We start from the raw sequence: 6,051 nt of genomic DNA, 5'->3' as shown, positions 1-6,051 counted from the left end.
CGAGCCTGAGCCGGATTTCAGCCAATCGAACGCAACAGAATGTGATGTCACCAGGATGTCAGTTCCTCCTGTTCTTCTTCAGTGACATCACTGAAGGTGTGACGTCTCTGTTTTCAGGTTTTACAGGTGTTTCCTCTGCTGGACTGGCTCCAGTCTGTTTTTGTGTGTGTGTGTGTGTGTGTGTGTGTGTGTGTGTGTGTGTGTGTGTGTGTGTGTGTGTGTGTCTGCTTCCAGAGGGCACCCCTGGGCCGTGTCTCTGATTCTTTGCTGCTGTGATGGATTGTGAGTGGGGGGGACCTGTGGTGAAGCCCACCCCTAGGTGAGAGGTGTGTTGATAGAGATAAAGTAGCAGCTGCTGTCAGCAGTTGGAAATGTCGTCCTGTCAGCAAGCTGCAGGTTGGCGTGATGCAAGAACTGATCAGCTGATTTGCCTCACACCAACCAAGAGCGCTGTCACCTCTGACTCCGCCCACTGGAGGAGTTTCTAGGATGTTGAACTCAGGCCACAAACACCAGTGTCGTAGCATCTGCACTCATTTACATTCATGTTCATGTTCCTGCACCTGGTTTCATTATGAACATCACCACTGACAGCAGACAGGTGGGATGGCGTTTGCATGTTTGGATCTAGGATCAGCTGGTCACAGGTGAGCAGGTGCATGTGTTTTAGCTTCTCTGAAGGTGAAGGGGGGTCATATGATTGTTGGGGTTTTCTCTATACGTATTATTGTAGAGTCTACCTTACAATATAAAGCGCCTTGAGGCAACTGTTGTTGTGATTTGGCACTGTATAAATAAAATTGAATTGAATTGAATTGAATAGATCAAACCTTGAGCAGTTCAGACTGAACGAGGTTTCTAAAACCTGCTGTTCCTGTCTGACTTCCTGTCTGACTTCCTGTCCTCCTCCTCGGCTGTTCATCACCAAATAACTAACATACAAACAAATACAGAGCTTCAGCTTAGTGGACAAATGTAACCCAGTCATAGATTATATATTGTTATAATTACACAAAATGTGTTCTTTATACCTGACTTTTGGGACCTTCAAGCCTGTAGTTATGTTCTTTATCAGTTGGAGCCCCTCCTCATTGTTCTTCTTCTTCTTTGGTGCAACCCTATAAATACAGTGTACCCCTTTGGCCTCTCCCCTTTTCTACAATTCCCCTGTAGGAGAGGTGGGTGTCATTTCTTTCCAGACCCTGTACAACACACATATAATGTATATTTAGCCACCCTGATGTTTCTGATTGTGATTATAGTTCAATTATTGTCAGCACTGTGCCTGTTTTTGTTAGATGCTATAAATGTGTAGTATGTGTGTGTGCCACAAATGTGTTTTAGGCGCCGTTAACGCTAACATGATATATAATTCTGGCTAGCTTGGGAGTTGTGATGGGTTGAGCTAACCCTCTCCCCCACTGTTTGTATTTGGTTGTAGGAGCTGGAGCGAGCAAGTTATTTACTTGGAGGTCTTTCTTTCTTTTACCTTTCTTTGTCAGGTATGTCGGATTTTGTGTTGCTGTTTATTTTTAATCTTATGTCAAATATGTTCCATGTAAGTTCCTACTTTATGTTTAATGTAAAAATAAATGCAGCGCCTTTTCTACAGTTCCCCTGTGGGAGAGGAGCTGGAGCGAGCAAGTTATTTACTTGGAGGTCTTTCTTTCTTTTATCTTTCTTTTGTCAGACACAACGCAGAAACATACCGGTTGCACAAACACCTCTTTGACACTTAAACCATCCTGCGGCACGTGGGGGATCCTCAGGGTTGTTCCACCTCCATCTGTCTAAACTCTTCATGCGGTGTTAGTCACTCTTAGTCTCCTGATGGGACAGAAGGCCAGGGTTTGGGTCCCTCGGATGAGAACGTGTGAAGGAAACAAATATTTTTTGGAGGACTTCAGGTTACTGAGCTGTTCCTGCAGCACTGAGAGAACACAGAGCCAAGAGGCGTTTCCTCTCATTACGTTTTACTGAACACCTCTGAAAGCACCGTCTCCATCATCCTGTGACACTCAGCATCAGCAGCAGCACTTCAAACACCCAGCAGCCCTGGGCTCCCTGTTCCTACATCTATTTTTAATTAGACAGGAGCGACACCCCTGCTGGGGCGCCGGAGTTCACCCAAGTTCACCGGCAGGTTGCTGTTTGGTGTTTTCAACTTCCTGAGTCGGCTGTCAGGGAGGCAACACGGCGAGAAATCAGTGCAGTTATAGGGAGGTACGAAGGACAAAACATGACATAAATATATATTATTAATACAATGATATAAAAATGCATCAATAAAATATTAAAATACAAAACAGAAATAATTAAAAAAAAATCTTTTGCACTGTGCTACCAATGAAAGCTAAATTCATCATAATACTTACTTATACTCCCCAAAATCTTATTTTTGAACAAATTATTGAACTAAAAAATACACAAAATTAATACAAAATTAAAATGATATTAAATTAATAATAAAATACAAATAAAATAATTAGTAATATTTTAATAAAATAAAAATAAGGCTCAGCTGTGTTTAACGAGCGCCTGGGGCCGGGGCCATGAATAATGTATGTTTTGTTCTGTTTCAGAGCAGCGCTGTCATGTGACGTATGTTGGAAATTAAAGTGCCTGCAGCGGGATCCACGAACCTGTACTTTGGATACTTCAGGATGTATCCAGACCCCTCCAGGCTGTACTACAGATTTCACACTTAAGTAACATGCAGGGTGTTGTTCACCTGTGGAGGTGAAAGGTGAGACAGCAGGCTCAGGTGAGTCCACTCTGGAGCAGGTGTTTTCCAGGACGATCTGTGGATGATCCACGGTTGTGACAATTCTTGGACGGCTACTGATCTTCTACACTCAGGTATTCACATAAACGCTCAGTGGACCAACAGTTCTCAATGTAGAGCTCAGATCGGGGGTGGAGGAGATCGTGTTGGAGCTGATTCACATCAGTGGATGGAGCTACTGGTGGTCACATCCTGTTTGTGTTGTGATGTGTGTACTCAGTGGAAGATTTAGTCTCTGTGTTTGGAGACGAGCCATCGGTCTGCTGCTGAATGAGGCCTGAGAGCTCGGCTCTACAACAACCACTCAGTTTACTGCTCCTGCTCATTATTTCCATAAAACCACGTCCTGTGTTTGTTTTAAGATTAAATGCAGAGAAAGCTCTGAAACACCTTCTGTCACTGTGTTGTGGTCAAAGCTGTGAGAGTTTCCATGAATAAACCTGTGACACACAACATGAGAGCATTTCTGCTTTCATTTCTTCTTCTAAAGACAAAAACAAAGAAAACACGTACACAACATGAACGGCTGGAATCTTCAATCTACCTCACGTATCGATCTGAAATCGACATCTTCTGGAAGAAAAGGGAAAGTATACGTGGCTCCATCATTATAAACTCATTCCTCATCACATTAATGTTGGTAAAATAAGAGGACAGCTGAATAATAGAACATCCTTCATTCACATAATAAAGTCAGATGAATCTCCTCCATAACACACCCTGCTCCCTGAAAACTAGAGACTATAAAGCTGAAATACAGTTTCTCCATAAAGTTATGGAGAAATAAAGCGGTACATAAATGTACTTACAGTATGACCTTAAGTATTTGTAGGTAAACATAACTACACTGTAGTTTCTAATAAATTACTTATTATGTATAATAAAGTGTTACTGGCCTCATTAAAAAGAAGGTGATGTGTTCAAAGACACAGAGGAAGTTGGAGAAAGCCCCTCCGTGTCTTGGTGTGTGTGGCTCACTTAGCACACCTGAAGCTCCTGTTGTTGCAGAGAACCACATGAAAAACCAGCTGAAATCTGACATGAACACATTCTCTTCATCACAAAGACACAGCTCGTGATTCAGGAGACGAAGGTGCCGGCGTTAGTGTGTCACAGACGGTTTGAGATCCTCTGAGCCGAGTGCAGCAGCTGAATCCTCCCAGTCTGCATGCAAATGAGAAGCATCCCAAATTACCTCATGCATGAAGAGACACAATCAATAATTATCAGCACGACGATGCCTGCTCTGCATGCTGATGGAAAACTCAGCAGAGTTGCAGCTTCACATTTTCCTGCTGATGTCATGACCGACACATGTATCAGCCTCACACCTGGGCCAAAGATTGGCTTATGTTACAGGAAAAGAAAGTAAGAAAAATGTAGTGTCACAGAATCTCCAAAAGTTGATTCTGTTCATCTGGACATAGCGTGGGAGAAACGTTTCATCACTCATCGTCACTGGAAGAAGTCACTTAGATGAGTGCCGAAACATTTCTCCCACTGAAAATGCTACGTCCAGATGAACAGAATCAACTTTTGGAGATTTACTTACCTGGATGATTGAGCATGCATCAAAATGTCACAGAACATTATTTCATTTTTTCCCGCTGTCATAATTCCTGCAGCCACCAAAGGGAGCTGTAATTTAACTGCGCCAAGTGCTGCTGGAAGGCCGGACAGCAGCTGTGATCTGTGGTGACAGTAGGTGGAGCCTGCAGAGGTGGAGGTATGCTCTGGAGAGAAGTGGAATGAAAGTCAGCAGAAGCAAAACAGAATACATGAGTGTGAAGGAAAGCCATCCACAGAGAGGTGAAGAAGACACACAGGGTGGAGTGGGTGGAGGCAAGTGTGACAGAAGGAGAGCAACAGTGAAAAGGAAGGTTCAAAGATGGAGGTGAGACCTGCTGTGACAGAGATGGTGGAGCTGGAGATGTTCGAGGCTTAGGTAGTCTGAGCATGTGCAGAGGAGGGAGGGTGGAGGATGAATATGGAGCTGCGGGCAGGAGGAGAAGAGGAAGAGCTTAGAGGAGGTTCATGGATGAAGGAGGACACGCAGAGGGCTGAAGTGACAGAGGAGGATGCTGGGGTGGAGGCAGATGTTTGGCTTGGGCGAATGTAAAACATCCGTCTCCCCTCGACTTGCTTGGCTCCACCAATCACCAATCATCATGATTCAGAGCAGACGAGGACACATGGGTCCACCTGCAGCTCCACCTACAGCTCCACCCGTCTGACTTTTCTTCTTCCTCTCTACACAGCGAACAAGGAACATTTAGAGTCACCGGGATAATATACCTGCATTAATGAGTGTCAGTGAGCGGACTTCTTCTCTTTCAAACTTCACTGGTGATGAAGGCTGGCTCCACCCACTTTTCCATCTTCCACCAGTTTCAGACCTCAAGGCGGTGTCTCGGTCAGTAGCATGTTGACCTCACTGTGTGAATTCATCACTCAGGACCATCAGGGCTGTCAGTGTGAAGTTCTGTGAAGTTCTGAGGAGAACGCTCAGCAGAAATGACCTGAACTCCAGCTCAACGTTTTTTTGGCCACACCCACTCCGTCTGTACCCTCCTGATCTCCTGCCTATGACTTTGTTCACAAACTGACAGTCTGGTCTGACAGGCATCTGCACTTTCCTACACACACAGACACATCTGTGTCTGAAACTTGTCTATATGTTTGGGCTTTAACATTTCTGTGATACTGATGTTACGTCAAGTAAAGTGACTTCTATTGTCATTTCAACCATGCACGGTGGTACAGTACAGAGACAGTGAGACAGTGTTCCTCTGAGACCCTGGCGCTACACATGACATATAACAGACAACACAGGACTACGTAAAGTGCAATGTGCAAAAAAATTGCAAAAATAAACAAGACAAGACAGTGCAACACTAGACAGAATGGGACGATACGGACACAAGACAAGTGGAAATGTGCAAAATGCTGAGTATTGTGCAAAAGTAACTTGGTGTCTGTAGGTGTGTGTGTGTGTATGTATGCTTGTCAGATACTGCAGATAAGTGCTTGGTTGTGACGTGTATGAAGGTGTGCGTGTGTACGTGTCAGTCCAGTCACTGAGTGTTCAGGAGTCTGACGGCTTGGGGAAGAAACTGTTCCGTAGTCTGGTAGTGAGGGCCCGGATGCTCCGGTACCTCTTTCCAGAAGGCAGCAGGCTGAAGAGTGTGTGTGAGGGGTGTGTGGGGTCCTCCACAATGCTGGTGGGTTTGCGGATCAGCGGGTGCCAAAAGTGTCCGTGATGGAGA

The 6,051-nt window shown here is 44.7% G+C and overlaps 1 long non-coding RNA gene across 2 annotated transcripts; it reads left to right on the top strand.

The window, feature by feature from the left end:
• Nucleotides 1–520: 520 nt before the first annotated feature.
• LOC112842462 (uncharacterized) lies at nucleotides 521–3,248 on the top strand. 2 transcript variants are annotated; one of them, XR_003214232.1, is made up of 4 exons: nucleotides 521–647; nucleotides 1,442–1,502; nucleotides 1,691–2,223; nucleotides 2,583–3,248. It is a non-coding gene; the product is annotated as an uncharacterized LOC112842462 (long non-coding RNA). The 2 variants fall into 2 exon arrangements; XR_003214233.1 differs by lacking the exon at nucleotides 1,442–1,502 and having other exon boundaries at nucleotides 529–647; nucleotides 1,629–2,223.
• Nucleotides 3,249–6,051: the final 2,803 nt, after the last annotated feature.

Source organism: Oreochromis niloticus, linkage group LG15, assembly GCF_001858045.2.
Source record: "Oreochromis niloticus isolate F11D_XX linkage group LG15, O_niloticus_UMD_NMBU, whole genome shotgun sequence".
NCBI lineage: Eukaryota > Metazoa > Chordata > Actinopteri > Cichliformes > Cichlidae > Oreochromis > Oreochromis niloticus.
This window is presented reverse-complemented; position numbering and strand designations above follow the sequence as displayed.